General features: G+C 47.9%; 25 non-coding genes across 25 annotated transcripts; 13 read left to right on the forward strand and 12 right to left on the reverse strand.

The window, feature by feature from the left end:
• The first annotated feature begins 268 nt into the window (after window positions 1-268).
• trnal-caa (transfer RNA leucine (anticodon CAA)) lies at window positions 269-387 on the forward strand. The gene is made up of 2 exons: window positions 269-306; window positions 342-387. It is a non-coding gene; the product is annotated as a tRNA-Leu (tRNA).
• A 936-nt stretch (window positions 388-1,323) lies between these two features.
• trnal-aag (transfer RNA leucine (anticodon AAG)) lies at window positions 1,324-1,406 on the reverse strand. Its single transcript has one exon. It is a non-coding gene; the product is annotated as a tRNA-Leu (tRNA).
• A 625-nt stretch (window positions 1,407-2,031) lies between these two features.
• Window positions 2,032-2,150, forward strand: trnal-caa (transfer RNA leucine (anticodon CAA)). Its single transcript has 2 exons — window positions 2,032-2,069; window positions 2,105-2,150. It is a non-coding gene; the product is annotated as a tRNA-Leu (tRNA).
• Window positions 2,151-3,086: 936 nt separating this feature from the next.
• Window positions 3,087-3,169, reverse strand: trnal-aag (transfer RNA leucine (anticodon AAG)). Its single transcript has one exon. It is a non-coding gene; the product is annotated as a tRNA-Leu (tRNA).
• Window positions 3,170-3,793: 624 nt separating this feature from the next.
• Window positions 3,794-3,912, forward strand: trnal-caa (transfer RNA leucine (anticodon CAA)). Its single transcript has 2 exons — window positions 3,794-3,831; window positions 3,867-3,912. It is a non-coding gene; the product is annotated as a tRNA-Leu (tRNA).
• A 936-nt stretch (window positions 3,913-4,848) lies between these two features.
• Window positions 4,849-4,931, reverse strand: trnal-aag (transfer RNA leucine (anticodon AAG)). The gene has a single exon. It is a non-coding gene; the product is annotated as a tRNA-Leu (tRNA).
• A 624-nt stretch (window positions 4,932-5,555) lies between these two features.
• trnal-caa (transfer RNA leucine (anticodon CAA)) lies at window positions 5,556-5,674 on the forward strand. The gene is made up of 2 exons: window positions 5,556-5,593; window positions 5,629-5,674. It is a non-coding gene; the product is annotated as a tRNA-Leu (tRNA).
• A 935-nt stretch (window positions 5,675-6,609) lies between these two features.
• trnal-aag (transfer RNA leucine (anticodon AAG)) lies at window positions 6,610-6,692 on the reverse strand. The gene has a single exon. It is a non-coding gene; the product is annotated as a tRNA-Leu (tRNA).
• A 624-nt stretch (window positions 6,693-7,316) lies between these two features.
• Window positions 7,317-7,435, forward strand: trnal-caa (transfer RNA leucine (anticodon CAA)). Its single transcript has 2 exons — window positions 7,317-7,354; window positions 7,390-7,435. It is a non-coding gene; the product is annotated as a tRNA-Leu (tRNA).
• A 935-nt stretch (window positions 7,436-8,370) lies between these two features.
• trnal-aag (transfer RNA leucine (anticodon AAG)) lies at window positions 8,371-8,453 on the reverse strand. Its single transcript has one exon. It is a non-coding gene; the product is annotated as a tRNA-Leu (tRNA).
• A 624-nt stretch (window positions 8,454-9,077) lies between these two features.
• Window positions 9,078-9,196, forward strand: trnal-caa (transfer RNA leucine (anticodon CAA)). The gene is made up of 2 exons: window positions 9,078-9,115; window positions 9,151-9,196. It is a non-coding gene; the product is annotated as a tRNA-Leu (tRNA).
• Window positions 9,197-10,132: 936 nt separating this feature from the next.
• trnal-aag (transfer RNA leucine (anticodon AAG)) lies at window positions 10,133-10,214 on the reverse strand. The gene has a single exon. It is a non-coding gene; the product is annotated as a tRNA-Leu (tRNA).
• Window positions 10,215-10,839: 625 nt separating this feature from the next.
• Window positions 10,840-10,958, forward strand: trnal-caa (transfer RNA leucine (anticodon CAA)). The gene is made up of 2 exons: window positions 10,840-10,877; window positions 10,913-10,958. It is a non-coding gene; the product is annotated as a tRNA-Leu (tRNA).
• A 936-nt stretch (window positions 10,959-11,894) lies between these two features.
• Window positions 11,895-11,976, reverse strand: trnal-aag (transfer RNA leucine (anticodon AAG)). Its single transcript has one exon. It is a non-coding gene; the product is annotated as a tRNA-Leu (tRNA).
• Window positions 11,977-12,601: 625 nt separating this feature from the next.
• trnal-caa (transfer RNA leucine (anticodon CAA)) lies at window positions 12,602-12,720 on the forward strand. The gene is made up of 2 exons: window positions 12,602-12,639; window positions 12,675-12,720. It is a non-coding gene; the product is annotated as a tRNA-Leu (tRNA).
• A 936-nt stretch (window positions 12,721-13,656) lies between these two features.
• Window positions 13,657-13,738, reverse strand: trnal-aag (transfer RNA leucine (anticodon AAG)). The gene has a single exon. It is a non-coding gene; the product is annotated as a tRNA-Leu (tRNA).
• A 625-nt stretch (window positions 13,739-14,363) lies between these two features.
• Window positions 14,364-14,482, forward strand: trnal-caa (transfer RNA leucine (anticodon CAA)). The gene is made up of 2 exons: window positions 14,364-14,401; window positions 14,437-14,482. It is a non-coding gene; the product is annotated as a tRNA-Leu (tRNA).
• A 936-nt stretch (window positions 14,483-15,418) lies between these two features.
• trnal-aag (transfer RNA leucine (anticodon AAG)) lies at window positions 15,419-15,500 on the reverse strand. Its single transcript has one exon. It is a non-coding gene; the product is annotated as a tRNA-Leu (tRNA).
• A 625-nt stretch (window positions 15,501-16,125) lies between these two features.
• Window positions 16,126-16,244, forward strand: trnal-caa (transfer RNA leucine (anticodon CAA)). The gene is made up of 2 exons: window positions 16,126-16,163; window positions 16,199-16,244. It is a non-coding gene; the product is annotated as a tRNA-Leu (tRNA).
• Window positions 16,245-17,180: 936 nt separating this feature from the next.
• trnal-aag (transfer RNA leucine (anticodon AAG)) lies at window positions 17,181-17,262 on the reverse strand. Its single transcript has one exon. It is a non-coding gene; the product is annotated as a tRNA-Leu (tRNA).
• Window positions 17,263-17,887: 625 nt separating this feature from the next.
• Window positions 17,888-18,006, forward strand: trnal-caa (transfer RNA leucine (anticodon CAA)). The gene is made up of 2 exons: window positions 17,888-17,925; window positions 17,961-18,006. It is a non-coding gene; the product is annotated as a tRNA-Leu (tRNA).
• A 936-nt stretch (window positions 18,007-18,942) lies between these two features.
• Window positions 18,943-19,024, reverse strand: trnal-aag (transfer RNA leucine (anticodon AAG)). Its single transcript has one exon. It is a non-coding gene; the product is annotated as a tRNA-Leu (tRNA).
• A 625-nt stretch (window positions 19,025-19,649) lies between these two features.
• Window positions 19,650-19,768, forward strand: trnal-caa (transfer RNA leucine (anticodon CAA)). Its single transcript has 2 exons — window positions 19,650-19,687; window positions 19,723-19,768. It is a non-coding gene; the product is annotated as a tRNA-Leu (tRNA).
• A 936-nt stretch (window positions 19,769-20,704) lies between these two features.
• On the reverse strand, window positions 20,705-20,786 carry trnal-aag (transfer RNA leucine (anticodon AAG)). Its single transcript has one exon. It is a non-coding gene; the product is annotated as a tRNA-Leu (tRNA).
• Window positions 20,787-21,411: 625 nt separating this feature from the next.
• On the forward strand, window positions 21,412-21,530 carry trnal-caa (transfer RNA leucine (anticodon CAA)). Its single transcript has 2 exons — window positions 21,412-21,449; window positions 21,485-21,530. It is a non-coding gene; the product is annotated as a tRNA-Leu (tRNA).
• Window positions 21,531-22,105: the final 575 nt, after the last annotated feature.

A 22,105-nucleotide genomic window follows, 5' to 3' on the forward strand; every position in this document is an offset into this window, starting at 1 on the left:
ACGTCGTTCGGTCATGAAAGGCGCTTTCGAAATACAATACAGAAAATGTTACCCGATAGCTGACAAAATGCGAGCTGTTGCGAGAAATACCTGTGTTTGAATGTTGGTTGCATTGCAGGGATGATGAACTTAATGACTGGCGCTGCCTGTTAAGTCCTGTCGTAAGAATGTGTGCGTTGTGTGTTTGCACAGGAGGAAGAATTGTGAGGCTGCTCAGTAAGTGTGCAGAATTTGCAGCACATTTTCCTGCAGCTGCTGCACGACCATTGTCAGGATGGCCGAGTGGTCTAAGGCGCCAGACTCAAGGACTGTTAATCCTTACCTTACCAAAGGTTGGTGTATTCTGGTCCCTTTCTAGGGGCGTGGGTTCGAATCCCACTTCTGACATTAACTTTTTATCCAGACAAATGCCAGCCAGCGTCAAAAAGCCTGCTCAACTGGCTTTAAATTTGCAAGTGGTCACCTCAAGCTCCTCAACGCTATTGTCGTTTGCCAATAAGCGAAAGGCACCGCACCGCCCACAGACCAACTTGTTTTGCTCTCTAAACTTATCACATTCTAACCCTGTTCTCGGGGATAGGGTTTAAAATCAGACTTCTCCTTTCAACCCATTCCCACACTAAAAAGCAGCAGACTCAAAGCATGACATTTTTATCCTCCCGCGTTGCTGAATTCCACGTTGCTTTCTCGTACTGTGGCTTTCAATCCCACTGCAGACAGTGGTGGTTCTCAGAAAAAGGGCACCACTGTCAAAGAATGAGATTTCTTCCACACAAAGGCTGCTCAAATCTGCTCCGTTCCTCAGGCAGGGAATTACTTGCAATGTTTACTTCCGACATTAACACATTTTGCCAGTATAAAAGGCACCAGAGCCAAACAAGTCAGGTATTAGCATGTGAAAGTTGCCAGAGTCGATGCCTTGGTGGACCGAGGCCTTTCAATGCTCAGACTGATGCTTACGGCCAAGGGCACAATAGTGTCAGGAAGGCCGAGTGGAGTGAGGCGCCAGACTCAAAGACTGTTAATCCTTAACTGACCAAAGGTCGGCGAATTCCGGTCCCTTTCTAGGGGCGTGGGTTGCAATCCCACCTCTGACGTGACATTTTTCCCCACACAAATGCAGCCAGCGTCAAAAGGCCTGTTGAACTGGCCTTCAATTTACAAGTGGCAACATCAAACTCTTCAACGGTTTGCCAACAAACTGAAGGCACCGTTCTCAGCTCAACCTCTTTTCCACACCAAAATAGTCATATCACAACACAGCGGGAGCCGACTGCTTCATGGCTCGCGGTGAATGGGCGCAAATATTACACGCCACAAATTCTGGCAGCGTGGGATTCGAACCCACGCCTCCGAAGAGACTGGAGCCTTAATCCAGCGCCTTAGACCGCTCGGCCACGCTACCACTGGCAGCAGTTTCCGTTCTGGAACTAGTGACCGGTGAGTGAAATGTGACTTTGCTTTGGGCAAGATAATAATCAAGGCAATTGAAGTGGCAGACGGTGAACTCTCGAGAAATGATTTTGCAGCATACAGGTCCACAGGGCAACACCAGTAATTAGGTGCACGTTGGAACGAAGCAGTTACAACCTTCATTCAATATTTATTCCGACATCAACATCACTGACAAAACCAGATTATCTGGTCATGATCACATTGCCGTTTGTGGGATCTTGCTGTGTGCAAACTGGCTGCGGCGTTCCCCACATTGCAACAGTGCCTTCACTTTTACAATACTTCATTGGCTGTAAAGCGCCTTGGGACGTCGTTCGGTCATGAAAGGCGCTTTCGAAATACAATACAGAAAATGTTACCCGATAGCTGACAAAATGCGAGCTGTTGCGAGAAATACCTGTGTTTGAATGTTGGTTGCATTGCAGGGATGATGAACTTAATGACTGGCGCTGCCTGTTAAGTCCTGTCGTAAGAATGTGTGCGTTGTGTGTTTGCACAGGAGGAAGAATTGTGAGGCTGCTCAGTAAGTGTGCAGAATTTGCAGCACATTTTCCTGCGTGCTGCTGCACGACCATTGTCAGGATGGCCGAGTGGTCTAAGGCGCCAGACTCAAGGACTGTTAATCCTTACCTTACCAAAGGTTGGTGTATTCTGGTCCCTTTCTAGGGGCGTGGGTTCGAATCCCACTTCTGACATTAACTTTTTATCCAGACAAATGCCAGCCAGCGTCAAAAAGCCTGCTCAACTGGCTTTAAATTTGCAAGTGGTCACCTCAAGCTCCTCAACGCTATTGGCATTTGCCAATAAGCGAAAGGCACCGCACCGCCCACAGACCAACTTGTTTTGCTCTCTAAACTTATCACATTCTAACCCTGTTCTCGGGGATAGGGTTTAAAATCAGACTTCTCCTTTCAACCCATTCCCACACTAAAAAGCAGCAGACTCAAAGCATGACATTTTTATCCTCCCGCGTTGCTGAATTCCACGTTGCTTTCTCGTACTGTGGCTTTCAATCCCACTGCAGACAGTGGTGGTTCTCAGAAAAAGGGCACCACTGTCAAAGAATGAGATTTCTTCCACACAAAGGCTGCTCAAATCTGCTCCGTTCCTCAGGCAGGGAATTACTTGCAATGTTTACTTCCGACATTAACACATTTTGCCAGTATAAAAGGCACCAGAGCCAAACAAGTCAGGTATTAGCATGTGAAAGTTGCCAGAGTCGATGCCTTGGTGGACCGAGGCCTTTCAATGCTCAGACTGATGCTTACGGCCAAGGGCACAATAGTGTCAGGAAGGCCGAGTGGAGTGAGGCGCCAGACTCAAAGACTGTTAATCCTTAACTGACCAAAGGTCGGCGAATTCCGGTCCCTTTCTAGGGGCGTGGGTTGCAATCCCACCTCTGACGTGACATTTTTCCCCACACAAATGCAGCCAGCGTCAAAAGGCCTGTTGAACTGGCCTTCAATTTACAAGTGGCAACATCAAACTCTTCAACGGTTTGCCAACAAACTGAAGGCACCGTTCTCAGCTCAACCTCTTTTCCACACCAAAATAGTCATATCACAACACAGCGGGAGCCGACTGCTTCATGGCTCGCGGTGAATGGGCGCAAATATTACACGCCACAAATTCTGGCAGCGTGGGATTCGAACCCACGCCTCCGAAGAGACTGGAGCCTTAATCCAGCGCCTTAGACCGCTCGGCCACGCTACCACTGGCAGCAGTTTCCGTTCTGGAACTAGTGACCGGTGAGTGAAATGTGACTTTGCTTTGGGCAAGATAATAATCAAGGCAATTGAAGTGGCAGACGGTGAACTCTCGAGAAATGATTTTGCAGCATACAGGTCCACAGGGCAACACCAGTAATTAGGTGCACGTTGGAACGAAGCAGTTACAACCTTCATTCAATATTTATTCCGACATCAACATCACTGACAAAACCAGATTATCTGGTCATGATCACATTGCCGTTTGTGGGATCTTGCTGTGTGCAAACTGGCTGCGGCGTTCCCCACATTGCAACAGTGCCTTCACTTTTACAATACTTCATTGGCTGTAAAGCGCCTTGGGACGTCGTTCGGTCATGAAAGGCGCTTTCGAAATACAATACAGAAAATGTTACCCGATAGCTGACAAAATGCGAGCTGTTGCGAGAAATACCTGTGTTTGAATGTTGGTTGCATTGCAGGGATGATGAACTTAATGACTGGCGCTGCCTGTTAAGTCCTGTCGTAAGAATGTGTGCGTTGTGTGTTTGCACAGGAGGAAGAATTGTGAGGCTGCTCAGTAAGTGTGCAGAATTTGCAGCACATTTTCCTGCAGCTGCTGCACGACCATTGTCAGGATGGCCGAGTGGTCTAAGGCGCCAGACTCAAGGACTGTTAATCCTTACCTTACCAAAGGTTGGTGTATTCTGGTCCCTTTCTAGGGGCGTGGGTTCGAATCCCACTTCTGACATTAACTTTTTATCCAGACAAATGCCAGCCAGCGTCAAAAAGCCTGCTCAACTGGCTTTAAATTTGCAAGTGGTCACCTCAAGCTCCTCAACGCTATTGTCGTTTGCCAATAAGCGAAAGGCACCGCACCGCCCACAGACCAACTTGTTTTGCTCTCTAAACTTATCACATTCTAACCCTGTTCTCGGGGATAGGGTTTAAAATCAGACTTCTCCTTTCAACCCATTCCCACACTAAAAAGCAGCAGACTCAAAGCATGACATTTTTATCCTCCCGCGTTGCTGAATTCCACGTTGCTTTCTCGTACTGTGGCTTTCAATCCCACTGCAGACAGTGGTGGTTCTCAGAAAAAGGGCACCACTGTCAAAGAATGAGATTTCTTCCACACAAAGGCTGCTCAAATCTGCTCCGTTCCTCAGGCAGGGAATTACTTGCAATGTTTACTTCCGACATTAACACATTTTGCCAGTATAAAAGGCACCAGAGCCAAACAAGTCAGGTATTAGCATGTGAAAGTTGCCAGAGTCGATGCCTTGGTGGACCGAGGCCTTTCAATGCTCAGACTGATGCTTACGGCCAAGGGCACAATAGTGTCAGGAAAGCCGAGTGGAGTGAGGCGCCAGACTCAAAGACTGTTAATCCTTAACTGACCAAAGGTCGGCGAATTCCGGTCCCTTTCGAGGGGCGTGGGTTGCAATCCCACCTCTGACGTGACATTTTTCCCCACACAAATGCAGCCAGCGTCAAAAGGCCTGTTGAACTGGCCTTCAATTTACAAGTGGCAACATCAAACTCTTCAACGGTTTGCCAACAAACTGAAGGCACCGTTCTCAGCTCAACCTCTTTTCCACACCAAAATAGTCATATCACAACACAGCGGGAGCCGACTGCTTCATGGCTCGCGGTGAATGGGCGCAAATATTACACGCCACAAATTCTGGCAGCGTGGGATTCGAACCCACGCCTCCGAAGAGACTGGAGCCTTAATCCAGCGCCTTAGACCGCTCGGCCACGCTACCACTGGCAGCAGTTTCCGTTCTGGAACTAGTGACCGGTGAGTGAAATGTGACTTTGCTTTGGGCAAGATAATAATCAAGGCCATTGAAGTGGCAGACGGTAAACTCTCGAGAAATGATTTTGCAGCATACAGGTCCACAGGGCAACACCAGTAATTAGGTGCACGTTGGAACGAAGCAGTTACAACCTTCATTCAATATTTATTCCGACATCAACATCACTGACAAAACCAGATTATCTGGTCATGATCACATTGCCGTTTGTGGGATCTTGCTGTGTGCAAACTGGCTGCGGCGTTCCCCACATTGCAACAGTGCCTTCACTTTTACAATACTTCATTGGCTGTGAAGCGCCTTGGGACGTCGTTCGGTCATGAAAGGCGCTTTCGAAATACAATACAGAAAATGTTACCCGATAGCTGACAAAATGCGAGCTGTTGCGAGAAATACCTGTGTTTGAATGTTGGTTGCATTGCAGGGATGATGAACTTAATGACTGGCGCTGCCTGTTAAGTCCTGTCGTAAGAATGTGTGCGTTGTGTGTTTGCATAGGAGGAAGAATTGTGAGGCTGCTCAGTAAGTGTGCAGAATTTGCAGCACATTTTTCTGCAGCTGCTGCAAGACCATTGTCAGGATGGCCGAGTGGTCTAAGGCGCCAGACTCAAGGACTGTTAATCCTTACCTTACCAAAGGTTGGTGTATTCTGGTCCCTTTCTAGGGGCGTGGGTTCGAATCCCACTTCTGACATTAACTTTTTATCCAGACAAATGCCAGCCAGCGTCAAAAAGCCTGCTCAACTGGCTTTAAATTTGCAAGTGGTCACCTCAAGCTCCTCAACGCTATTGTCGTTTGCCAATAAGCGAAAGGCACCGCACCGCCCACAGACCAACTTGTTTTGCTCTCTAAACTTATCACATTCTAACCCTGTTCTCGGGGATAGGGTTTAAAATCAGACTTCTCCTTTCAACCCATTCCCACACTAAAAAGCAGCAGACTCAAAGCATGACATTTTTATCCTCCCGCGTTGCTGAATTCCACGTTGCTTTCTCGTACTGTGGCTTTCAATCCCACTGCAGACAGTGGTGGTTCTCAGAAAAAGGGCACCACTGTCAAAGAATGAGATTTCTTCCACACAAAGGCTGCTCAAATCTGCTCCGTTCCTCAGGCAGGGAATTACTTGCAATGTTACTTCCGACATTAACACATTTTGCCAGTATAAAAGGCACCAGAGCCAAACAAGTCAGGTATTAGCATGTGAAAGTTGCCAGAGTCGATGCCTTGGTGGACCAAGGCCTTTCAATGCTCAGACTGATGCTTACGGCCAAGGGCACAATAGTGTCAGGAAAGCCGAGTGGAGTGAGGCGCCAGACTCAAAGACTGTTAATCCTTAACTGACCAAAGGTCGGCGAATTCCGGTCCCTTTCGAGGGGCGTGGGTTGCAATCCCACCTCTGACGTGACATTTTTCCCCACACAAATGCAGCCAGCGTCAAAAGGCCTGTTGAACTGGCCTTCAATTTACAAGTGGCAACATCAAACTCTTCAACGGTTTGCCAACAAACTGAAGGCACCGTTCTCAGCTCAACCTCTTTTCCACACCAAAATAGTCATATCACAACACAGCGGGAGCCGACTGCTTCATGGCTCGCGGTGAATGGGCGCAAATATTACACGCCACAAATTCTGGCAGCGTGGGATTCGAACCCACGCCTCCGAAGAGACTGGAGCCTTAATCCAGCGCCTTAGACCGCTCGGCCACGCTACCACTGGCAGCAGTTTCCGTTCTGGAACTAGTGACCGGTGAGTGAAATGTGACTTTGCTTTGGGCAAGATAATAATCAAGGCCATTGAAGTGGCAGACGGTAAACTCTCGAGAAATGATTTTGCAGCATACAGGTCCACAGGGCAACACCAGTAATTAGGTGCACGTTGGAACGAAGCAGTTACAACCTTCATTCAATATTTATTCCGACATCAACATCACTGACAAAACCAGATTATCTGGTCATGATCACATTGCCGTTTGTGGGATCTTGCTGTGTGCAAACTGGCTGCGGCGTTCCCCACATTGCAACAGTGCCTTCACTTTTACAATACTTCATTGGCTGTGAAGCGCCTTGGGACGTCGTTCGGTCATGAAAGGCGCTTTCGAAATACAATACAGAAAATGTTACCCGATAGCTGACAAAATGCGAGCTGTTGCGAGAAATACCTGTGTTTGAATGTTGGTTGCATTGCAGGGATGATGAACTTAATGACTGGCGCTGCCTGTTAAGTCCTGTCGTAAGAATGTGTGCGTTGTGTGTTTGCATAGGAGGAAGAATTGTGAGGCTGCTCAGTAAGTGTGCAGAATTTGCAGCACATTTTTCTGCAGCTGCTGCAAGACCATTGTCAGGATGGCCGAGTGGTCTAAGGCGCCAGACTCAAGGACTGTTAATCCTTACCTTACCAAAGGTTGGTGTATTCTGGTCCCTTTCTAGGGGCGTGGGTTCGAATCCCACTTCTGACATTAACTTTTTATCCAGACAAATGCCAGCCAGCGTCAAAAAGCCTGCTCAACTGGCTTTAAATTTGCAAGTGGTCACCTCAAGCTCCTCAACGCTATTGTCGTTTGCCAATAAGCGAAAGGCACCGCACCGCCCACAGACCAACTTGTTTTGCTCTCTAAACTTATCACATTCTAACCCTGTTCTCGGGGATAGGGTTTAAAATCAGACTTCTCCTTTCAACCCATTCCCACACTAAAAAGCAGCAGACTCAAAGCATGACATTTTTATCCTCCCGCGTTGCTGAATTCCACGTTGCTTTCTCGTACTGTGGCTTTCAATCCCACTGCAGACAGTGGTGGTTCTCAGAAAAAGGGCACCACTGTCAAAGAATGAGATTTCTTCCACACAAAGGCTGCTCAAATCTGCTCCGTTCCTCAGGCAGGGAATTACTTGCAATGTTACTTCCGACATTAACACATTTTGCCAGTATAAAAGGCACCAGAGCCAAACAAGTCAGGTATTAGCATGTGAAAGTTGCCAGAGTCGATGCCTTGGTGGACCAAGGCCTTTCAATGCTCAGACTGATGCTTACGGCCAAGGGCACAATAGTGTCAGGAAAGCCGAGTGGAGTGAGGCGCCAGACTCAAAGACTGTTAATCCTTAACTGACCAAAGGTCGGCGAATTCCGGTCCCTTTCGAGGGGCGTGGGTTGCAATCCCACCTCTGACGTGACATTTTTCCCCACACAAATGCAGCCAGCGTCAAAAGGCCTGTTGAACTGGCCTTCAATTTACAAGTGGCAACATCAAACTCTTCAACGGTTTGCCAACAAACTGAAGGCACCGTTCTCAGCTCAACCTCTTTTCCACACCAAAATAGTCATATCACAACACAGCGGGAGCCGACTGCTTCATGGCTCGCGGTGAATGGGCGCAAATATTACACGCCACAAATTCTGGCAGCGTGGGATTCGAACCCACGCCTCCGAAGAGACTGGAGCCTTAATCCAGCGCCTTAGACCGCTCGGCCACGCTACCACTGGCAGCAGTTTCCGTTCTGGAACTAGTGACCGGTGAGTGAAATGTGACTTTGCTTTGGGCAAGATAATAATCAAGGCCATTGAAGTGGCAGACGGTAAACTCTCGAGAAATGATTTTGCAGCATACAGGTCCACAGGGCAACACCAGTAATTAGGTGCACGTTGGAACGAAGCAGTTACAACCTTCATTCAATATTTATTCCGACATCAACATCACTGACAAAACCAGATTATCTGGTCATGATCACATTGCCGTTTGTGGGATCTTGCTGTGTGCAAACTGGCTGCGGCGTTCCCCACATTGCAACAGTGCCTTCACTTTTACAATACTTCATTGGCTGTGAAGCGCCTTGGGACGTCGTTCGGTCATGAAAGGCGCTTTCGAAATACAATACAGAAAATGTTACCCGATAGCTGACAAAATGCGAGCTGTTGCGAGAAATACCTGTGTTTGAATGTTGGTTGCATTGCAGGGATGATGAACTTAATGACTGGCGCTGCCTGTTAAGTCCTGTCGTAAGAATGTGTGCGTTGTGTGTTTGCATAGGAGGAAGAATTGTGAGGCTGCTCAGTAAGTGTGCAGAATTTGCAGCACATTTTTCTGCAGCTGCTGCAAGTCCAGTGTCAGGATGGCCGAGTGGTCTAAGGCGCCAGACTCAAGGACTGTTAATCCTTACCTTACCAAAGGTTGGTGTATTCTGGTCCCTTTCTAGGGGCGTGGGTTCGAATCCCACTTCTGACATTAACTTTTTATCCAGACAAATGCCAGCCAGCGTCAAAAAGCCTGCTCAACTGGCTTTAAATTTGCAAGTGGTCACCTCAAGCTCCTCAACGCTATTGTCGTTTGCCAATAAGCGAAAGGCACCGCACCGCCCACAGACCAACTTGTTTTGCTCTCTAAACTTATCACATTCTAACCCTGTTCTCGGGGATAGGGTTTAAAATCAGACTTCTCCTTTCAACCCATTCCCACACTAAAAAGCAGCAGACTCAAAGCATGACATTTTTATCCTCCCGCGTTGCTGAATTCCACGTTGCTTTCTCGTACTGTGGCTTTCAATCCCACTGCAGACAGTGGTGGTTCTCAGAAAAAGGGCACCACTGTCAAAGAATGAGATTTCTTCCACACAAAGGCTGCTCAAATCTGCTCCGTTCCTCAGGCAGGGAATTACTTGCAATGTTACTTCCGACATTAACACATTTTGCCAGTATAAAAGGCACCAGAGCCAAACAAGTCAGGTATTAGCATGTGAAAGTTGCCAGAGTCGATGCCTTGGTGGACCGAGGCCTTTCAATGCTCAGACTGATGCTTACGGCCAAGGGCACAATAGTGTCAGGAAGGCCGAGTGGAGTGAGGCGCCAGACTCAAAGACTGTTAATTCTTAACTGACCAAAGGTCGGCGAATTCCGGTCCCTTTCGAGGGGCGTGGGTTGCAATCCCACCTCTGACGTGACATTTTTCCCCACACAAATGCAGCCAGCGTCAAAAGGCCTGTTGAACTGGCCTTCAATTTACAAGTGGCAACATCAAACTCTTCAACGGTTTGCCAACAAACTGAAGGCACCGTTCTCAGCTCAACCTCTTTTCCACACCAAAATAGTCATATCACAACACAGCGGGAGCCGACTGCTTCATGGCTCGCGGTGAAGGGGCGCAAATATTACACGCCACAAATTCTGGCAGCGGTGGGATTCGAACCCACGCCTCCGAAGAGACTGGAGCCTTAATCCAGCGCCTTAGACCGCTCGGCCACGCTACCACTGGCAGCAGTTTCCGTTCTGGAACTAGTGACCGGTGAGTGAAATGTGACTTTGCTTTGGATAAGATAATAATCAATGCCATTGAAGTGGCAGACGGTAAACTCTCGAGAAATGATTTTGCAGCATACAGGTCCACAGGGCAACACCAGTAATTAGGTGCACGTTGGAACGAAGCAGTTACAACCTTCATTCAATATTTATTCCGACATCAACATCACTGACAAAACCAGATTATCTGGTCATGATCACATTGCCGTTTGTGGGATCTTGCTGTGTGCAAACTGGCTGCGGCGTTCCCCACATTGCAACAGTGCCTTCACTTTTACAATACTTCATTGGCTGTAAAGCGCCTTGGGACGTCGTTCGGTCATGAAAGGCGCTTTCGAAATACAATACAGAAAATGTTACCCGATAGCTGACAAAATGCGAGCTGTTGCGAGAAATACCTGTGTTTGAATGTTGGTTGCATTGCAGGGATGATGAACTTAATGACTGGCGCTGCCTGTTAAGTCCTGTCGTAAGAATGTGTGCGTTGTGTGTTTGCACAGGAGGAAGAATTGTGAGGCTGCTCAGTAAGTGTGCAGAATTTGCAGCACATTTTTCTGCAGCTGCTGCAAGACCATTGTCAGGATGGCCGAGTGGTCTAAGGCGCCAGACTCAAGGACTGTTAATCCTTACCTTACCAAAGGTTGGTGTATTCTGGTCCCTTTCTAGGGGCGTGGGTTCGAATCCCACTTCTGACATTAACTTTTTATCCAGACAAATGCCAGCCAGCGTCAAAAAGCCTGCTCAACTGGCTTTAAATTTGCAAGTGGTCACCTCAAGCTCCTCAACGCTATTGTCGTTTGCCAATAAGCGAAAGGCACCGCACCGCCCACAGACCAACTTGTTTTGCTCTCTAAACTTATCACATTCTAACCCTGTTCTCGGGGATAGGGTTTAAAATCAGACTTCTCCTTTCAACCCATTCCCACACTAAAAAGCAGCAGACTCAAAGCATGACATTTTTATCCTCCCGCGTTGCTGAATTCCACGTTGCTTTCTCGTACTGTGGCTTTCAATCCCACTGCAGACAGTGGTGTTTCTCAGAAAAAGGGCACCACTGTCAAAGAATGAGATTTCTTCCACACAAAGGCTGCTCAAATCTGCTCCGTTCCTCAGGCAGGGAATTACTTGCAATGTTACTTCCGACATTAACACATTTTGCCAGTATAAAAGGCACCAGAGCCAAACAAGTCAGGTATTAGCATGTGAAAGTTGCCAGAGTCGATGCCTTGGTGGACCGAGGCCTTTCAATGCTCAGACTGATGCTTACGGCCAAGGGCACAATAGTGTCAGGAAGGCCGAGTGGAGTGAGGCGCCAGACTCAAAGACTGTTAATCCTTAACTGACCAAAGGTCGGCGAATTCCGGTCCCTTTCTAGGGGCGTGGGTTGCAATCCCACCTCTGACGTGACATTTTTCCCCACACAAATGCAGCCAGCGTCAAAAGGCCTGTTGAACTGGCCTTCAATTTACAAGTGGCAACATCAAACTCTTCAACGGTTTGCCAACAAACTGAAGGCACCGTTCTCAGCTCAACCTCTTTTCCACACCAAAATAGTCATATCACAACATAGCGGGAGCCGACTGCTTCATGGCTCGCGGTGAAGGGGCGCAAATATTACACGCCACAAATTCTGGCAGCGGTGGGATTCGAACCCACGCCTCCGAAGAGACTGGAGCCTTAATCCAGCGCCTTAGACCGCTCGGCCACGCTACCACTGGCAGCAGTTTCCGTTCTGGAACTAGTGACCGGTGAGTGAAATGTGACTTTGCTTTGGGCAAGATAATAATCAAGGCAATTGAAGTGGCAGACGGTGAACTCTCGAGAAATGATTTTGCAGCATACAGGTCCACAGGGCAACACCAGTAATTAGGTGCACGTTGGAACGAAGCAGTTACAACCTTCATTCAATATTTATTCCGACATCAACATCACTGACAAAACCAGATTATCTGGTCATGATCACATTGCCGTTTGTGGGATCTTGCTGTGTGCAAACTGGCTGCGGCGTTCCCCACATTGCAACAGTGCCTTCACTTTTACAATACTTCATTGGCTGTAAAGCGCCTTGGGACGTCGTTCGGTCATGAAAGGCGCTTTCGAAATACAATACAGAAAATGTTACCCGATAGCTGACAAAATGCGAGCTGTTGCGAGAAATACCTGTGTTTGAATGTTGGTTGCATTGCAGGGATGATGAACTTAATGACTGGCGCTGCCTGTTAAGTCCTGTCGTAAGAATGTGTGCGTTGTGTGTTTGCACAGGAGGAAGAATTGTGAGGCTGCTCAGTAAGTGTGCAGAATTTGCAGCACATTTTTCTGCAGCTGCTGCAAGACCATTGTCAGGATGGCCGAGTGGTCTAAGGCGCCAGACTCAAGGACTGTTAATCCTTACCTTACCAAAGGTTGGTGTATTCTGGTCCCTTTCTAGGGGCGTGGGTTCGAATCCCACTTCTGACATTAACTTTTTATCCAGACAAATGCCAGCCAGCGTCAAAAAGCCTGCTCAACTGGCTTTAAATTTGCAAGTGGTCACCTCAAGCTCCTCAACGCTATTGTCGTTTGCCAATAAGCGAAAGGCACCGCACCGCCCACAGACCAACTTGTTTTGCTCTCTAAACTTATCACATTCTAACCCTGTTCTCGGGGATAGGGTTTAAAATCAGACTTCTCCTTTCAACCCATTCCCACACTAAAAAGCAGCAGACTCAAAGCATGACATTTTTATCCTCCCGCGTTGCTGAATTCCACGTTGCTTTCTCGTACTGTGGCTTTCAATCCCACTGCAGACAGTGGTGTTTCTCAGAAAAAGGGCACCACTGTCAAAGAATGAGATTTCTTCCACACAAAGGCTGCTCAAATCTGCTCCGTTCCTCAGGCAGGGAATTACTTGCAATGTTACTTCCGACATTAACACATTTTGCCAGTATAAAAGGCACCAGAGCCAAACAAGTCAGGTATTAGCATGTGAAAGTTGCCAGAGTCGATGCCTTGGTGGACCGAGGCCTTTCAATGCTCAGACTGATGCTTACGGCCAAGGGCACAATAGTGTCAGGAAGGCCGAGTGGAGTGAGGCGCCAGACTCAAAGACTGTTAATCCTTAACTGACCAAAGGTCGGCGAATTCCGGTCCCTTTCTAGGGGCGTGGGTTGCAATCCCACCTCTGACGTGACATTTTTCCCCACACAAATGCAGCCAGCGTCAAAAGGCCTGTTGAACTGGCCTTCAATTTACAAGTGGCAACATCAAACTCTTCAACGGTTTGCCAACAAACTGAAGGCACCGTTCTCAGCTCAACCTCTTTTCCACACCAAAATAGTCATATCACAACACAGCGGGAGCCGACTGCTTCATGGCTCGCGGTGAAGGGGCGCAAATATTACACGCCACAAATTCTGGCAGCGGTGGGATTCGAACCCACGCCTCCGAAGAGACTGGAGCCTTAATCCAGCGCCTTAGACCGCTCGGCCACGCTACCACTGGCAGCAGTTTCCGTTCTGGAACTAGTGACCGGTGAGTGAAATGTGACTTTGCTTTGGGCAAGATAATAATCAAGGCAATTGAAGTGGCAGACGGTGAACTCTCGAGAAATGATTTTGCAGCATACAGGTCCACAGGGCAACACCAGTAATTAGGTGCACGTTGGAACGAAGCAGTTACAACCTTCATTCAATATTTATTCCGACATCAACATCACTGACAAAACCAGATTATCTGGTCATGATCACATTGCCGTTTGTGGGATCTTGCTGTGTGCAAACTGGCTGCGGCGTTCCCCACATTGCAACAGTGCCTTCACTTTTACAATACTTCATTGGCTGTAAAGCGCCTTGGGACGTCGTTCGGTCATGAAAGGCGCTTTCGAAATACAATACAGAAAATGTTACCCGATAGCTGACAAAATGCGAGCTGTTGCGAGAAATACCTGTGTTTGAATGTTGGTTGCATTGCAGGGATGATGAACTTAATGACTGGCGCTGCCTGTTAAGTCCTGTCGTAAGAATGTGTGCGTTGTGTGTTTGCACAGGAGGAAGAATTGTGAGGCTGCTCAGTAAGTGTGCAGAATTTGCAGCACATTTTTCTGCAGCTGCTGCAAGACCATTGTCAGGATGGCCGAGTGGTCTAAGGCGCCAGACTCAAGGACTGTTAATCCTTACCTTACCAAAGGTTGGTGTATTCTGGTCCCTTTCTAGGGGCGTGGGTTCGAATCCCACTTCTGACATTAACTTTTTATCCAGACAAATGCCAGCCAGCGTCAAAAAGCCTGCTCAACTGGCTTTAAATTTGCAAGTGGTCACCTCAAGCTCCTCAACGCTATTGTCGTTTGCCAATAAGCGAAAGGCACCGCACCGCCCACAGACCAACTTGTTTTGCTCTCTAAACTTATCACATTCTAACCCTGTTCTCGGGGATAGGGTTTAAAATCAGACTTCTCCTTTCAACCCATTCCCACACTAAAAAGCAGCAGACTCAAAGCATGACATTTTTATCCTCCCGCGTTGCTGAATTCCACGTTGCTTTCTCGTACTGTGGCTTTCAATCCCACTGCAGACAGTGGTGTTTCTCAGAAAAAGGGCACCACTGTCAAAGAATGAGATTTCTTCCACACAAAGGCTGCTCAAATCTGCTCCGTTCCTCAGGCAGGGAATTACTTGCAATGTTACTTCCGACATTAACACATTTTGCCAGTATAAAAGGCACCAGAGCCAAACAAGTCAGGTATTAGCATGTGAAAGTTGCCAGAGTCGATGCCTTGGTGGACCGAGGCCTTTCAATGCTCAGACTGATGCTTACGGCCAAGGGCACAATAGTGTCAGGAAGGCCGAGTGGAGTGAGGCGCCAGACTCAAAGACTGTTAATCCTTAACTGACCAAAGGTCGGCGAATTCCGGTCCCTTTCTAGGGGCGTGGGTTGCAATCCCACCTCTGACGTGACATTTTTCCCCACACAAATGCAGCCAGCGTCAAAAGGCCTGTTGAACTGGCCTTCAATTTACAAGTGGCAACATCAAACTCTTCAACGGTTTGCCAACAAACTGAAGGCACCGTTCTCAGCTCAACCTCTTTTCCACACCAAAATAGTCATATCACAACACAGCGGGAGCCGACTGCTTCATGGCTCGCGGTGAAGGGGCGCAAATATTACACGCCACAAATTCTGGCAGCGGTGGGATTCGAACCCACGCCTCCGAAGAGACTGGAGCCTTAATCCAGCGCCTTAGACCGCTCGGCCACGCTACCACTGGCAGCAGTTTCCGTTCTGGAACTAGTGACCGGTGAGTGAAATGTGACTTTGCTTTGGGCAAGATAATAATCAAGGCAATTGAAGTGGCAGACGGTGAACTCTCGAGAAATGATTTTGCAGCATACAGGTCCACAGGGCAACACCAGTAATTAGGTGCACGTTGGAACGAAGCAGTTACAACCTTCATTCAATATTTATTCCGACATCAACATCACTGACAAAACCAGATTATCTGGTCATGATCACATTGCCGTTTGTGGGATCTTGCTGTGTGCAAACTGGCTGCGGCGTTCCCCACATTGCAACAGTGCCTTCACTTTTACAATACTTCATTGGCTGTAAAGCGCCTTGGGACGTCGTTCGGTCATGAAAGGCGCTTTCGAAATACAATACAGAAAATGTTACCCGATAGCTGACAAAATGCGAGCTGTTGCGAGAAATACCTGTGTTTGAATGTTGGTTGCATTGCAGGGATGATGAACTTAATGACTGGCGCTGCCTGTTAAGTCCTGTCGTAAGAATGTGTGCGTTGTGTGTTTGCACAGGAGGAAGAATTGTGAGGCTGCTCAGTAAGTGTGCAGAATTTGCAGCACATTTTTCTGCAGCTGCTGCAAGACCATTGTCAGGATGGCCGAGTGGTCTAAGGCGCCAGACTCAAGGACTGTTAATCCTTACCTTACCAAAGGTTGGTGTATTCTGGTCCCTTTCTAGGGGCGTGGGTTCGAATCCCACTTCTGACATTAACTTTTTATCCAGACAAATGCCAGCCAGCGTCAAAAAGCCTGCTCAACTGGCTTTAAATTTGCAAGTGGTCACCTCAAGCTCCTCAACGCTATTGTCGTTTGCCAATAAGCGAAAGGCACCGCACCGCCCACAGACCAACTTGTTTTGCTCTCTAAACTTATCACATTCTAACCCTGTTCTCGGGGATAGGGTTTAAAATCAGACTTCTCCTTTCAACCCATTCCCACACTAAAAAGCAGCAGACTCAAAGCATGACATTTTTATCCTCCCGCGTTGCTGAATTCCACGTTGCTTTCTCGTACTGTGGCTTTCAATCCCACTGCAGACAGTGGTGTTTCTCAGAAAAAGGGCACCACTGTCAAAGAATGAGATTTCTTCCACACAAAGGCTGCTCAAATCTGCTCCGTTCCTCAGGCAGGGAATTACTTGCAATGTTACTTCCGACATTAACACATTTTGCCAGTATAAAAGGCACCAGAGCCAAACAAGTCAGGTATTAGCATGTGAAAGTTGCCAGAGTCGATGCCTTGGTGGACCGAGGCCTTTCAATGCTCAGACTGATGCTTACGGCCAAGGGCACAATAGTGTCAGGAAGGCCGAGTGGAGTGAGGCGCCAGACTCAAAGACTGTTAATCCTTAACTGACCAAAGGTCGGCGAATTCCGGTCCCTTTCTAGGGGCGTGGGTTGCAATCCCACCTCTGACGTGACATTTTTCCCCACACAAATGCAGCCAGCGTCAAAAGGCCTGTTGAACTGGCCTTCAATTTACAAGTGGCAACATCAAACTCTTCAACGGTTTGCCAACAAACTGAAGGCACCGTTCTCAGCTCAACCTCTTTTCCACACCAAAATAGTCATATCACAACACAGCGGGAGCCGACTGCTTCATGGCTCGCGGTGAAGGGGCGCAAATATTACACGCCACAAATTCTGGCAGCGGTGGGATTCGAACCCACGCCTCCGAAGAGACTGGAGCCTTAATCCAGCGCCTTAGACCGCTCGGCCACGCTACCACTGGCAGCAGTTTCCGTTCTGGAACTAGTGACCGGTGAGTGAAATGTGACTTTGCTTTGGGCAAGATAATAATCAAGGCAATTGAAGTGGCAGACGGTGAACTCTCGAGAAATGATTTTGCAGCATACAGGTCCACAGGGCAACACCAGTAATTAGGTGCACGTTGGAACGAAGCAGTTACAACCTTCATTCAATATTTATTCCGACATCAACATCACTGACAAAACCAGATTATCTGGTCATGATCACATTGCCGTTTGTGGGATCTTGCTGTGTGCAAACTGGCTGCGGCGTTCCCCACATTGCAACAGTGCCTTCACTTTTACAATACTTCATTGGCTGTAAAGCGCCTTGGGACGTCGTTCGGTCATGAAAGGCGCTTTCGAAATACAATACAGAAAATGTTACCCGATAGCTGACAAAATGCGAGCTGTTGCGAGAAATACCTGTGTTTGAATGTTGGTTGCATTGCAGGGATGATGAACTTAATGACTGGCGCTGCCTGTTAAGTCCTGTCGTAAGAATGTGTGCGTTGTGTGTTTGCACAGGAGGAAGAATTGTGAGGCTGCTCAGTAAGTGTGCAGAATTTGCAGCACATTTTTCTGCAGCTGCTGCAAGACCATTGTCAGGATGGCCGAGTGGTCTAAGGCGCCAGACTCAAGGACTGTTAATCCTTACCTTACCAAAGGTTGGTGTATTCTGGTCCCTTTCTAGGGGCGTGGGTTCGAATCCCACTTCTGACATTAACTTTTTATCCAGACAAATGCCAGCCAGCGTCAAAAAGCCTGCTCAACTGGCTTTAAATTTGCAAGTGGTCACCTCAAGCTCCTCAACGCTATTGTCGTTTGCCAATAAGCGAAAGGCACCGCACCGCCCACAGACCAACTTGTTTTGCTCTCTAAACTTATCACATTCTAACCCTGTTCTCGGGGATAGGGTTTAAAATCAGACTTCTCCTTTCAACCCATTCCCACACTAAAAAGCAGCAGACTCAAAGCATGACATTTTTATCCTCCCGCGTTGCTGAATTCCACGTTGCTTTCTCGTACTGTGGCTTTCAATCCCACTGCAGACAGTGGTGTTTCTCAGAAAAAGGGCACCACTGTCAAAGAATGAGATTTCTTCCACACAAAGGCTGCTCAAATCTGCTCCGTTCCTCAGGCAGGGAATTACTTGCAATGTTACTTCCGACATTAACACATTTTGCCAGTATAAAAGGCACCAGAGCCAAACAAGTCAGGTATTAGCATGTGAAAGTTGCCAGAGTCGATGCCTTGGTGGACCGAGGCCTTTCAATGCTCAGACTGATGCTTACGGCCAAGGGCACAATAGTGTCAGGAAGGCCGAGTGGAGTGAGGCGCCAGACTCAAAGACTGTTAATCCTTAACTGACCAAAGGTCGGCGAATTCCGGTCCCTTTCTAGGGGCGTGGGTTGCAATCCCACCTCTGACGTGACATTTTTCCCCACACAAATGCAGCCAGCGTCAAAAGGCCTGTTGAACTGGCCTTCAATTTACAAGTGGCAACATCAAACTCTTCAACGGTTTGCCAACAAACTGAAGGCACCGTTCTCAGCTCAACCTCTTTTCCACACCAAAATAGTCATATCACAACACAGCGGGAGCCGACTGCTTCATGGCTCGCGGTGAAGGGGCGCAAATATTACACGCCACAAATTCTGGCAGCGGTGGGATTCGAACCCACGCCTCCGAAGAGACTGGAGCCTTAATCCAGCGCCTTAGACCGCTCGGCCACGCTACCACTGGCAGCAGTTTCCGTTCTGGAACTAGTGACCGGTGAGTGAAATGTGACTTTGCTTTGGGCAAGATAATAATCAAGGCAATTGAAGTGGCAGACGGTGAACTCTCGAGAAATGATTTTGCAGCATACAGGTCCACAGGGCAACACCAATAATTAGGTGCACGTTGGAACGAAGCAGTTACAACCTTCATTCAATATTTATTCCGACATCAACATCACTGACAAAACCAGATTATCTGGTCATGATCACATTGCCGTTTGTGGGATCTTGCTGTGTGCAAACTGGCTGCGGCGTTCCCCACATTGCAACAGTGCCTTCACTTTTACAATACTTCATTGGCTGTAAAGCGCCTTGGGACGTCGTTCGGTCATGAAAGGCGCTTTCGAAATACAATACAGAAAATGTTACCCGATAGCTGACAAAATGCGAGCTGTTGCGAGAAATACCTGTGTTTGAATGTTGGTTGCATTGCAGGGATGATGAACTTAATGACTGGCGCTGCCTGTTAAGTCCTGTCGTAAGAATGTGTGCGTTGTGTGTTTGCACAGGAGGAAGAATTGTGAGGCTGCTCAGTAAGTGTGCAGAATTTGCAGCACATTTTTCTGCAGCTGCTGCAAGACCATTGTCAGGATGGCCGAGTGGTCTAAGGCGCCAGACTCAAGGACTGTTAATCCTTACCTTACCAAAGGTTGGTGTATTCTGGTCCCTTTCTAGGGGCGTGGGTTCGAATCCCACTTCTGACATTAACTTTTTATCCAGACAAATGCCAGCCAGCGTCAAAAAGCCTGCTCAACTGGCTTTAAATTTGCAAGTGGTCACCTCAAGCTCCTCAACGCTATTGTCGTTTGCCAATAAGCGAAAGGCACCGCACCGCCCACAGACCAACTTGTTTTGCTCTCTAAACTTATCACATTCTAACCCTGTTCTCGGGGATAGGGTTTAAAATCAGACTTCTCCTTTCAACCCATTCCCACACTAAAAAGCAGCAGACTCAAAGCATGACATTTTTATCCTCCCGCGTTGCTGAATTCCACGTTGCTTTCTCGTACTGTGGCTTTCAATCCCACTGCAGACAGTGGTGTTTCTCAGAAAAAGGGCACCACTGTCAAAGAATGAGATTTCTTCCACACAAAGGCTGCTCAAATCTGCTCCGTTCCTCAGGCAGGGAATTACTTGCAATGTTACTTCCGACATTAACACATTTTGCCAGTATAAAAGGCACCAGAGCCAAACAAGTCAGGTATTAGCATGTGAAAGTTGCCAGAGTCGATGCCTTGGTGGACCGAGGCCTTTCAATGCTCAGACTGATGCTTACGGCCAAGGGCACAATAGTGTCAGGAAGGCCGAGTGGAGTGAGGCGCCAGACTCAAAGACTGTTAATCCTTAACTGACCAAAGGTCGGCGAATTCCGGTCCCTTTCTAGGGGCGTGGGTTGCAATCCCACCTCTGACGTGACATTTTTCCCCACACAAATGCAGCCAGCGTCAAAAGGCCTGTTGAACTGGCCTTCAATTTACAAGTGGCAACATCAAACTCTTCAACGGTTTGCCAACAAACTGAAGGCACCGTTCTCAGCTCAACCTCTTTTCCACACCAAAATAGTCATATCACAACACAGCGGGAGCCGACTGCTTCATGGCTCGCGGTGAAGGGGCGCAAATATTACACGCCACAAATTCTGGCAGCGGTGGGATTCGAACCCACGCCTCCGAAGAGACTGGAGCCTTAATCCAGCGCCTTAGACCGCTCGGCCACGCTACCACTGGCAGCAGTTTCCGTTCTGGAACTAGTGACCGGTGAGTGAAATGTGACTTTGCTTTGGGCAAGATAATAATCAAGGCAATTGAAGTGGCAGACGGTGAACTCTCGAGAAATGATTTTGCAGCATACAGGTCCACAGGGCAACACCAGTAATTAGGTGCACGTTGGAACGAAGCAGTTACAACCTTCATTCAATATTTATTCCGACATCAACATCACTGACAAAACCAGATTATCTGGTCATGATCACATTGCCGTTTGTGGGATCTTGCTGTGTGCAAACTGGCTGCGGCGTTCCCCACATTGCAACAGTGCCTTCACTTTTACAATACTTCATTGGCTGTAAAGCGCCTTGGGACGTCGTTCGGTCATGAAAGGCGCTTTCGAAATACAATACAGAAAATGTTACCCGATAGCTGACAAAATGCGAGCTGTTGCGAGAAATACCTGTGTTTGAATGTTGGTTGCATTGCAGGGATGATGAACTTAATGACTGGCGCTGCCTGTTAAGTCCTGTCGTAAGAATGTGTGCGTTGTGTGTTTGCACAGGAGGAAGAATTGTGAGGCTGCTCAGTAAGTGTGCAGAATTTGCAGCACATTTTTCTGCAGCTGCTGCAAGACCATTGTCAGGATGGCCGAGTGGTCTAAGGCGCCAGACTCAAGGACTGTTAATCCTTACCTTACCAAAGGTTGGTGTATTCTGGTCCCTTTCTAGGGGCGTGGGTTCGAATCCCACTTCTGACATTAACTTTTTATCCAGACAAATGCCAGCCAGCGTCAAAAAGCCTGCTCAACTGGCTTTAAATTTGCAAGTGGTCACCTCAAGCTCCTCAACGCTATTGTCGTTTGCCAATAAGCGAAAGGCACCGCACCGCCCACAGACCAACTTGTTTTGCTCTCTAAACTTATCACATTCTAACCCTGTTCTCGGGGATAGGGTTTAAAATCAGACTTCTCCTTTCAACCCATTCCCACACTAAAAAGCAGCAGACTCAAAGCATGACATTTTTATCCTCCCGCGTTGCTGAATTCCACGTTGCTTTCTCGTACTGTGGCTTTCAATCCCACTGCAGACAGTGGTGTTTCTCAGAAAAAGGGCACCACTGTCAAAGAATGAGATTTCTTCCACACAAAGGCTGCTCAAATCTGCTCCGTTCCTCAGGCAGGGAATTACTTGCAATGTTACTTCCGACATTAACACATTTTGCCAGTATAAAAGGCACCAGAGCCAAACAAGTCAGGTATTAGCATGTGAAAGTTGCCAGAGTCGATGCCTTGGTGGACCGAGGCCTTTCAATGCTCAGACTGATGCTTACGGC

The sequence above is a fragment of the Pristiophorus japonicus genome, chromosome 8 (genome assembly GCF_044704955.1).
Source record: "Pristiophorus japonicus isolate sPriJap1 chromosome 8, sPriJap1.hap1, whole genome shotgun sequence".
In the NCBI taxonomy this organism is placed as follows: Eukaryota; Metazoa; Chordata; class Chondrichthyes; family Pristiophoridae; genus Pristiophorus; species Pristiophorus japonicus.